Consider the following 11,952-nt stretch of genomic DNA (forward strand, 5'->3'; position numbering starts at 1 on the left):
TAATTCCGATGCAATTTCTGTGTTTCATCGTCAATAAGGTGGACAGAGGGATACAGTGAACCAGAAGTGAAGCATCTGAATCTATAACTAGTGTCACAGGAATGGTTCAAAACATAGGCAGTAGCAAGAGTCAGTTTTCCTGTACTTAAGTCGGCATTGTGCCTTTTGTATTTAATTCCGATGCAATTTCTGTGCTTCATCGTCAATACGAAGGTCAGAGGGTTACAGTAAACCTGAGGTGAAGCATCGGAACCTATAACTTGTGTCACAGGAATGGTTTAAAACATAGACAGTAGGATGAGTCAGTCTCCTAGTACTGAAGTCGGCATTGTGCCTTTTGTATTAAATTCCGATGCAATTTCTGTGTTTCATCGTCAATATGAAGGTCAGAGGGATACAGTAAACCTGAAGTGAACCATCGGAATCTATAACTAGTGGCACAGGAATGGTTCAAAACATAGAGAGTAAGAAGAGTCAGTCTTTTTGTACTTAAGTGGGCATTGTGCCTTTTGTATTTAATTCCGATGCAATATCTGTGTTTCATCGTCAATAAGAAGGTCAGAGGGATACAGTAAACCTGAAGTGAAGCATCGGAATCTATAACTAGTGTTACAGGAATGGTTCAAAATATAGACAGTAAAAAAGGTCAGTCTTCCTATACTTAAGTCGGCAATGTGCCTTTTGTATTTAATTCCGATGCAATATCTGTGTTGCATCGTCAATAAGAAGATCAGAGGGACACAGTAAATCTGAAGGTGAAGCATCGGAATCCTTAACTATTGTCACAGGAAAGGTTCAAACACAGACAGTAAGAAGAGCCAGTCTTCTTGTACTTGAGTCGGCATTGAGCCTTTTGTATTTAATTCCGATGAAAATTCTGTGTTTCAACGTCAATAAGAAGGTCAGAGGGCTACAGTAAACCTGAAGTGAAGCATCGGAATCTATAACTAGTGTTACAGGAATGGTTCAAAATATAGACAGTAGGAAGAGTCAGTTTTCTACTACTTAAGTCGGCATTGTGATTTTTGTATTTATTTCCGATGCAATTTCTGTGCTTCATCGTCAATAAGGTCAGAGGGATACAGTAAACCTGAAGTGAAGCAGCGGAATCTATAACTAGTGTCACAGGAATGGTTCAAAACATAGACAGTAAGAAGAGTCAGTTTTCTTGTACATAAGTCGGCATTGTGCCTTTTGTATTTAATTCGGATGCAATTTCTGTGTTTCATCGTCAGTATGAAGGTCAGAGGGATACAATAAACCTAAAGTGAAGCATCGCAATCTATAACTAGTGTCACAGGAATGGTTCAAAACATAGTCAGTAAGAAGAGTCAGTTTTCTTGTACTTAAGTCGGCATTGTGCCTTTTGTATTTAATTCCGATGCAATTTCTGTGTTTCATCGTCAACAAAAAGGTCAGAGGGATACAGTAAACCTCAAGTGAAGTATCGGAATCTATAACTAGTGTCACGGTAATGGTTCAAGACATAGACAGTAAGAAGAGTCAGTTTTTTTGTACTTAAGCCGGCATTGTGCCATTTGTATTTAATTCCGATGCTATTTCTGTGTTTCATCGTCAATATGAAGGTCAGAGGGATACAGAAAACCTGAAGTGAAGCATCGGAATCCATAACTAGTGTCACAGGAATGGTTAAAAACATAGACAGTAGGAAGAGTCAGTTTTCTTGTACTTAAGTCGGCATTGTGCCTTTTGTATATAATTCCGATGTAATTTCTGTGTTTCGTCGTCTATAAGAAGGTCCAAGGGATACAGTAAACCTGAAGTGAAGCATCGGAATGTAAATCCGGTCTCGCAGAATAGGTTCAAAACATAGACAGTAAGAAGAGCCAGTCCTCTTGTCTTGAGTCGGCATTGTGACTTTTGTATTTAAATCCGATGCAATTTCTGTGTTTGATCGTCAATAAGATGGTCAGAGGGATACAGTAAACCTGAAGTGAAGCATCGGAATCTATGACTAGTGTCACAGGAAAGGTTCAAAACATAGACAATATGAAGGGTCTGTCTTCTTGTACTTAGGTCGGCAATGTGCCACTTGTATATAATTCCGATGTAATTTCTGTGTTTCATCGTCAATATGAAGGTCAGAGGGATACAGTAAACCTGAAGTGAGGCATCGGAATCTATAACTAGTGTCACAGGAATGGTTCAAAACATAGACAGTAAGAAGAGCCAGTCTGCCTGTACTTGAGTCGTCATGGTGCCTTTTCTATTTAATTCCGATGCAATTTCTGTGTTTCAATGTCAATAAGAAGGTCAGACGGATACAGTAAACCTGAAGTGAAGCATCTGAATTTATAACTAGTGTCACAGGAATGGTTCAAATCATAGACGGTAAGAAGAGCCAGTCTTCTATTACTTGAGTCGGCATTGAGCCTTTTGTATTTAATTCCGATGCAATTTCTGTGTTTCATCGTCAATAAGAAGGTCAGAGGGATACAGTAAACCTGAAGTGAAGCAGCGGAATCTATAACTAGTGTCACAGGAATGGTTCAAAGCATTGATAGTAGGAAGGGTCAGTCTTCTAGTACTTAAGTCGGCATTGTGCCTTTTGTATTTAATTCCGATGCAATTTCTGTGTTTCATCGTCAATAAGAAGGTCAGAGGTATACAGTTATCCTGAAGTGAAGCATCGGAATCTATAATTAGTGTCACAGGAATGGTTCAAAGCATAGACAATAAGAAGAGCCAGTCTTCTTGTACTTGAGTCGGTATTGTGCCTCTTGTATTTAATTCCGATGCAATTTCTGTGTTTCATCGTCAATAAGGTGGACAGAGGGATACAGTGAACCAGAAGTGAAGCATCTGAATCTATAACTTGTGTCACAGGAATGGTTCAAAACATAGGCAGTAGCAAGAGTCAGTTTTCGTGTACTTAAGTCGGCATTGTGCCTTTTGTATTTAATTCCGATGCAATTTCTGTGCTTCATCGTCAATACGAAGGTCAGAGGGTTACAGTAAACCTGAGGTGAAGCATCGGAACCTATAACTTGTGTCACAGGAATGGTTTAAAACATAGACAGTAGGATGAGTCAGTCTCCTAGTACTGAAGTCGGCATTGTGCCTTTTGTATTAAATTCCGATGCAATTTCTGTGTTTCATCGTCAATATGAAGGTCAGAGGGATACAGTAAACCTGAAGTGAACCATCGGAATCTATAACTAGTGGCACAGGAATGGTTCAAAACATAGACAGTAAGAAGAGTCAGTTTTCTTGTACATAAGTCGGCATTGTGCCTTTTGTATTTAATTCCGATGCAATATCTGTGTTTCATCGTCAATAAGAAGGTCAGAGGGATACAGTAAACCTGAAGTGAAGCATCGGAATCTATAACTAGTGTCACAGGAATGGTTCGAAACATAGACAGTAAGAAAGGTCAGTCTTCTTGTACTTAAGTCGGCAATGTGCCTTTTGTATTAAATTCCGATGCAATATCTGTGTTGCATCGTCAATAAGAAGATCAGAGGGACACAGTAAACCTGAAGGTGAAGCATCGGAATCCATAACGATTGTCACAGGAATGGTTTAAACATAGACAGTAAGAAGAGCCAGTCTTCTTGTGCTTGAGTCGGCATTGAGCCTTTTGTATTTAATTCCGATGAAAACTCTGTAATTCATCGTCAATAAGAAGGTCAGAGGGATACAGTAAACCTGATGTGAAGCATCGGAATCTATAACTAGTGTTACAGGAATGGAAAGAAACGTAAAAGGTAAGAATGGTCTGTTTTCTTGTACTTAAGTCGGCATTGTGCCTTTTGTATTTATTTCTGATGCAATTTCTGTGTTTCATCGTCAATAAGAAGGTCAGAGGGATACAGTAAACATGAAGTGAAGCATCGGTATCTATAACTAGTGTCACAGGAATGGTTCAAAACATAGACAGTAAGTAGAGTCAGTTTTTTGTACTTAAGTCGGCATTGTGCCTTTTGCATTTAATTCGGATGCAATTTCTGTGTTTCATCGTCAATATGAACGTCAGAGGAATACAGTAAACCTGAAGTGAAGCATCATGGTCTATAACTAGTGTCACAGGAATGGTTCAATACATAGACAGTAAGAAGAGTCAGTTTTCTTGTACTTAAGACGGCATTGTGCCTTTTGTATTTCATGCCGATGGAATTTCTGTGTTTCGTCGGCAATAAGAAGGTCAGAAGGATACAGTAAACCTGAAGTGAAACATTGGAATCTTTAACTAGTGTCACAGGAATGGTTCAAAACATAGACAGTAAGAAGAGTCAGATTTCTTTTAAGGATGTGGGCATTGTGCCTTTCGTATTTAATTCCGATTCAATTTCGGTGATACATCGTCAATAAGACGGTCGGAGAGATACAGTAAACATGCAGTGAAGCATCGGAATCTATAACTAGTGTCACAGGAATAGTTCAAAACATAGACAGTAGGAAGAGTCAGTTTTCTTGTACTTAAGTCGGCATTGTACCTTTTGTATTTAATTCCGATGCAATTTATGTGTTTTATCGTCAATAAGAAGGTCAGAGGGATACAGTAAACCTGAAGTGAACCATCGCAATCTATAACTAGTGTCACAGGAATGGTTCAAAACATGGGCAGTAAGAAGAGCCAGTCTTCTTGTACTTGAGTCGGCATTGTGCTTTTGTATTTAACTCCGATGCAATTTCTGTGTTTCATCGTCAATAAGACGGACAGAGGGATTCAGTAAACCCGAAGTGAAGCATCTGAATCTATAACTAGTGTCACAGGAATGGTTCAAAACATAGACAGTAAGAAGAGTCAGTTTTCTTGTACTTAAGTCGGCATTGTGCATTTTGTACTTAATTCCCATGCAATTTCTGTGCTTCATCGTCAATAAGATGGTCAGTGGGTTACAGTAAACCAGAAGTGAAGCATCGGAATCTATAACTAGTGTCACAGGAATGGTTCAAAACATAGACAGTAAGAAGTGTCAGTTTTCTTGTACTTAAGTCGGCACTGTGCCACTTGTATTTAATTCTGATGCAATTTCTGTGTTTCATCGTCAATAAGAAGGTCAGAGGGATACAGCAAACCTGAAGTGAAGCATCGGAGTCTACAACTAGTGTCACAGGAATAGTTAAAAACATAGACAGTAAGAAGAGTCACTTTTCTTTTACTTATGTCGGCATTGTGCCTTTTGTATTTAATTCCGATGTAATTTCTGTGTGTCATCGTCAAAACGAACGTCAGGGGGATATAGTAAAACTGAAGTGAAGCATCGGAATCTATAACTAGTGTCACAGAAATGGTTCAAAACATAGACAGTAAGAGGAGTCAGTTTTCTTGTACTTAAGTCGGCATTGTGCCTTTTGTCTTTAATTCCGATGCAATGTCTGTGTTTCATCGTCAATATGAAGGTCAGAGAGATACAATAAACCTGAAGTGAACCATCGGAATCTGTAACTAGTGTCACAGGAATGGTTCAAAACATAGACAGTAAGAAGAGTCAGTTTTCTTGTACTTAAGACGGCATTGTGCCTTTTCTGTTTAATTCCTATGCAATTTCTGTGCTACATCGTCAATAAGAAGGTCAGAGGGTTACAGTAAACCTGAAGTGAAGCATCGGAATCTATAACTAGTGTCACAGGATTGGTTCAAAACATAGAGAGTAAGAAGAGTCAGTCTTTTTGTACTTAAGTCTGCATTGTGCCTTTTGTATTTAATTCCGATGCAATTTCTATGTTTCATCGCCCATAAGAAGGTCAGAGGGATACAGTAAACCTGAAGTGAAGCATCGGAATCTATAACTAGTGTCACAGGAATGGTTCAAAACATAGACAGTAGGAAGAGTCAGTTTACTAGTACTAATGTCGTCATTGTGCCTTTTGTATTTAATTCCGATGCAATTTCTGTGTTTCATCGTCAATAAGAAGGTCAGGGGGATACAGTTAACCTGAAGTGAAGCATCGGAATCTATAACTAGTGTTCCAGGAATGGTTGAAAACATAGATAGTAAGAAGAGTCAATTTTCTTGTACTTAAGTCGGCATTGTGCATTTTGTATTTAATTCCGATGCAATATCTGTGTTTCATCGTCAATAAGAAGGTCACAGGGAAACAGTAAACCTGAAGTGAAGCATCGGAATCTATAACTAGTGTCACAGGAGTGGTTCAAAACATAAACAGTAAGAAGCGTCAGTTTTATTGTACTTAAGTCGGCATTGTGCCTTTTGTATTCAATTCCGATGCTGTTTCTGTGTTTAATCGTCACTACGAAAGGTCAGAGGGATACAGTAAACCTGAAGTGAAGTATCGGAATCTATAACTAGTGTCACAGGAATAGTTCAAAGCATAGACAGTAAGTAGAGTCAGTTTACTTGTACTTAAGTTGGCATTGTGCGTTTTGTGTATCATTCCGATGCAATTTCTGTGTTTCATCGTCAGTAAGAAGGTCAGAGGGATACTGTAAACTTGAATTGACGCATCGGAATCTAAAACTAGTGTGACAGGAATGGTTCAAAGCATACACAGGAAGGAGAGTCAATTTTCATGTACTTAAGTCGGCATTGCGCTTTTTCGTATTTATTTCCGATGCAGTTTCTGTGTTTCATCGTCAATAAGAAGGTCAGAGGGATACAGTAAACCTGAAGTGAAGCATCGGAATCTTAAACTAGTGTCACAGGAATGGTTCAAAACGTCGACAGTAAGAAGAGTCAGTCTTCTTGTACTTAAGTCTGCAGTGTGCCTTTTGTATTCAAATCCGTTGCAATTTCTGTGTTTCATCGTCAATAAGAAGGTCAGAGGGTTACAGTGAACCTGAAGTGAAGCATCGGAATCTATAACTAGTGTCACAGGAATGGTTCAAAGAATCGACAGTAAGAAGAGTCAGTCTTCTTGTACTTAAGTCGGCATTGTGCCTTTTGTATTTAATTCCGATGCAATTTCTGTGTTTCATCGTCAATAAGGCGGTCAGAGTGATACAGCAAACCTGAAGTGAAGAATCGGACTCTATAACTAGTGTCACAAGAATGGATAAGACATAGACAATATGAAAAGTCAGATTTCTTGTACTTAAGTCGGCATTGTGCCTTTTCTATATAATTCCGATGCAATTTCTGTGTTTCGTCGTCAATAAGAAGGGCCAAGGGATACAGTAAACCTGAAGTGTAGCATCGGAGTCTAAAACCGGTCTCACAGGAAAGGTAAAAAAATAGACAGTAAGAAGAGCCAGTCTTCTGGTACATGAGTCAGCATTGTGCGTTTTGTATTTAATTCCGACGCAATTTCTGTGTTTCATCGTCAACAAGAAGGTGAGAGGGATACAGTAAACCCGAAGTGAAGCATCGGAATCAATAACTAGTGTCACAGGACAGGTTAAAACATAGACAGTAAGAAGAGTTAGTTTTCTTGTACTTAAGTCGGCATTCTGCCTTTTGTTTTTAATTCCGATGCAATTTCTGTTTTTCATCGGCAATACGAAGGTCAGAGGGATACAGTAAACCTGAAGTGAAGCATCGGAATCTATAACAAATGTCACAGGAATGGTTCAAAACATATACAGTACGAAGAGACGGTTTTCTTGTACTTACGTCGGCATTGTGCCTTTTGTAATTAGTTCCGATGCAATTCCTGTGCTTAATCGTCAATAGGAAGGTCAGAGGGATACAGTAAACCTGAAGTGAAGCATCGGAATCTATAACTAGTGTCACAGGAGTGGTTCAAAACATAAACAGTAAGAAGCGTCAGTTTTATTGTACTTAAGTCGGCATTGTGCCTTTTGTATTCAATTCCGATGCTGTTTCTGTGTTTAATCGTCAATACGAAAGGTCAGAGGGATACAGTAAACCTGAAGTGAAGCATCGGAATTCATAACTAGTGTCACAGGAATGGTTCAAAACATAGACAGTAAGAAATGTCAGTTTTCTTGTACATAAGTCGGCATTGTGCCTTTTGTATTTAATTTCGATGCAATTTCTGTGTTTCATCGTCAATAAGAAGGTCAGGGGGATACAGTTAACCTGAAGTGAAGCATCGGAATCTTTAACTAGTGTCACAGTAATGGTTCTAAACATAGACAGTAAGAAGAGTTAGTCTTCTTGTACATAAGTCGTCATTGTGCCTTTTGTTTGTATTACGATGCAATTTCTGTGTTTCATCGTCATTAAGAAGGTCAGAGGGATACAGTAAACCTGAAGTGAACCATCGGAATCTATAACTAGTGTCACAGGAATAATTCAAAACATAGACAGTAAGAAGCGTCAGTTTTCTTGTACTTAAATCGGCATTGTGCTCGTTGTATTTAATTCCGATGCAATTTGTGTGTTTCATCGTCAATAAGACGGTCAGAGGGTTACAGTAAACCTGAAGTGAAGCATCGGAATCCATAACTAGTGTCACTGGAATGGTTCAAAACATAGACAGTAAGAAGAGTCAGTTTACTTGTACTTAAATCGGCATTGTGCCTTTTGTATTTAATTCCGATGCAATTTCTGTGTTTCGTCGTCAATAAGAAGGTCCAAGGGATACAGTAAATCTGAAGTGAAGCATCGGATTCTAAAACCGGTCTCACAGGAAAGGTTCAAAACATAGACAGTATGTAGAGTCAGTTTAATTGTACTTAATTCGGCGTTGTGCTTTTTGTATATAATTCCGATGCAATCTCTGTGTTTCATCGTCAGTAAGAAGTTCAGAGAGATACAGTAAACCTGTAGTGAAGCATCGGAATCTATAACTAGTGTCACAGGAACGGTTCAAAGCATGGACAGTAAGAAGAGTCAGTTTACTTGTACTTAAGTTGGCATTGTGCGTTTTGTGTTTCATTCCGATGCAATTTCTGTGTTTCATCGTCAATACGAAGGTCAGAGGGATACAGTAAACCTGAAGTGAAGCATCGGAATCTATAACTAGTGTCACAGGAAAGGTTCAAACATAGACAGTAAGAAGAGTCAGTCTTCTTGTACATAAGTCGGCATTGTGCCTTTTGTATTCAATTCCGTTGCAATTTCTGTGTTTCATCGTCAATAAGACGGTCCAAGGGATACAGTAAACCTGAAGTGAAGTATCGGAATCTCTAACTAGTGTCACAGGAATGGTTCAAAACATAGACAGTAAGAAGAGTTAGTTTTCTTGTACTTAAGTTGGCATTGTGCCTTTTGTATTTAATTTCGTTGCAATATCTGTGTTTCTTCGTCAATAAGAAGGTCAGAGGGATACAGTAAACCTGAAGTGAAGCATCGGAATCTATAACTAGTGACACAGAAATGGTTAAAAACATAGAGAGTAAGAAGAGTCAGTGTTCTTGTGCTTAAGTCGTCATTGTGCCTTTTGTATTTAATTCCGATGCAATTTCTGTGCTTCATCGTCAATAAGAAGGTCTGAGGGATACAGTAAACCTGAAGTGAAGCATCGGAATCTATAACTAGTGTTACAGGAATAGTTCAAAACATAGAGAGTATGTAGAGTCAGTTTACTTGTACTTAATTCGGCGTTGTGCCTTTTGTATATAATTCCGATGCAATTTCTGTGTTTCATCGTCAATAAGAAGGTCCGAGTGATACAGTAAACCTGTAGTGAAGCATCGGATTCTATAACTAGTGTCACAGGAATGGTTCAAAGCATGGACAGTAAGAAGAGTCAGTTTACTTGTACTTAAGCTGGCATTGTGCGTTTTGTGTTTCATTCCGATGCAATATCTGTGTTTCATCGTCAATAAGAAGGTCAGAGGGATACAGAAAACCTGAAGTGAAGCATCGGAATCTATAACTTGTGTCACAGGAAGGGTTCAAACATAGACAGTAAGAAGAGTCAGTCTTCTTGTACATAAGTCGGCATTGTGCATTTTGTATTCAATTCCGTTGCCATTTCTGTGTTTCATCGTCAATAAGACGGTCCAAGGGATACAGTAAACCTGAAGTGAAGTATCGGAATCTATAATTAGTGTCACAGGAATGGTTCAAAACATAGACAGTAAGAAGAGTTAGTTTTCTTGTACTTAAGTTGGCATTGTGCCTTTTGTATTTAATTCCGTTGCAATTTCTGTGTTTCTTCGTCAATAAGAAGGTCAGAAGGTCAGAGGGATACAGTAAACCTGAAGTGAAGCATCGGAATCTATAACTAGTGACACAGGAATGGTTAAAAACATAGAGAGTAAGAAGAGTCAGTTTTCTTGTACTTAAGTCGGCATTGTGCCTTTTGTATTTAATTCCGATGCAATTTCTGTGTTTCATCGTCAATAAGAAGGTCAGAGGGATACAGTAAACCTGAAGTGAAGCATCGGAATCTGTAACTAGTGTCACAGGAATGGTTCAAAGCGTCGACAGTAAGAAGAGTCAGTCTTCCTGTACTTAAGTCTGCAGTGTGCCTTTTGTATTCAAATCCGTTGCAATTTCTGTGTTTCGTCGTCAATAAGAAGGGCCAAGGGATACAGTAAACCTGAAGTGTAGCATCGGAATCTAAAACCGGTCTCACAGGAAAGGTAAAAATAAGACAGTAAGAAGAGCCAGTCTTCTGGTACATGAGTCAGCATTGTGCGTTTTGTATTTAATTCCGATGCAATTTCTGTGTTTCATCGTCAATAAGAAGGTCAGAGGGATACAGTAAACCTGAAGTGAAGCATCGGAATCAATAACTAGTGTCACAGGACAGGTCAAAACATAGACAGTAAGAAGAGTTAGTTTTCTTGTACTTAAGTCGGCATTCTGCCTTTTGTTTTTAATTCCGATGCAATTTCTGTGTTTCATCGGCAATACGAAGGTCAGAGGGATACAGTAAACCTGAAGTGAAGCATCGGAATCTATAACTAGTGTCAGAGGAATGGATAAAACCAAAGACAGTAATAAGAGTCAGTTTTCTTGAACTTCAGTCGGCATTGTGCCTTTTCTATTTACTTCCGATGCAATTTCTGTGTTCCATCGTCAATGAGAAGGTCGGAGGGATACAGTAAACCTGAAGTGAAGTATCGGAATCTATAACTTGTGTCACAGGAATGGTTCAAAACATAGGCAGTAAGAAGAGTCAGTTTTCTTGTACTCAAGTCGGCATTGCGCCTTTTGTCTTTAATTCCGATGCAATTTATGTGTTCCATCGTCAATAAGAAGGTCCAAGGGGTACAGTAAACCTGAAGTCAAGCATCGGAATCTAAAACTGGTCTCACAGGAGAGGTTCAAAACTTAGACAGTAAGAAGAGCCAGTCTTCTTGTACTTGAGTCGTTATTGTGCCTTTTGTTTTTTTATTTCCGATGCAATTTCTGTGTTTCATCGTCAATAAGAACATCAGAGGGATACAGTAAACCTGAAGTGATGCATAGGTATCTATAACTAGTGTCACAGGAATGGTTCAAAGCATAGACAGTAAGAAGTGTCAGTTTTCTTATAATTAAGTCGGCGTTGTGCCTTTTGTATTTAATTCCGATTTAATTTCTGTGTTTCATCGACAATAAGAAGGTGAGAGGGATACAGTAAACCTAAAGTGAAGCATCGGAATCTATAACTAGTGTTACAGGAATGGTTGAAAACATAGACAGTAAAAAGAGTCAGTTTTCTGGTACTTAAGTCGGAATTGTGCCTTTTCTATTTAATTACGATGCAATTTCTGTGTTTCGTCGTCAATAAGAAGGTCCATGGGATACAGTAAACCTGAAGTGAGTCATCGGAATCTAATACCGGTCTCACAGGAAAGGTTCAAATCATTGACAGTAAGTAGAGCCAGACGTCTTGTACATGAGTCGGCGTTGTGTATTTTGTATTTAATTCCGGTGCAATTTCTGTGTTTCATCGTCAATAAGACGGTCACAGGGATACAGTAAACCTGAAGTGAAGCATCGGAATCTATAACTAGTGTCACAGGACAGCTTCAAAACATAGACAGTAAGAAGAGCCAGTTTACTTGTACTTAAGTCGGCATTGTGCCTTTTGTATTTAATTCCGATGCAACTTCTGTGTTTCATCGTCAATAAGAAGGTCAGAGGGATACAGTAACACTGAAGTGATGCATCGGAATATATA

The sequence above is a fragment of the Schistocerca americana genome, chromosome 2, assembly GCF_021461395.2.
Source record: "Schistocerca americana isolate TAMUIC-IGC-003095 chromosome 2, iqSchAmer2.1, whole genome shotgun sequence".
Lineage (NCBI taxonomy): Eukaryota > Metazoa > Arthropoda > Insecta > Orthoptera > Acrididae > Schistocerca > Schistocerca americana.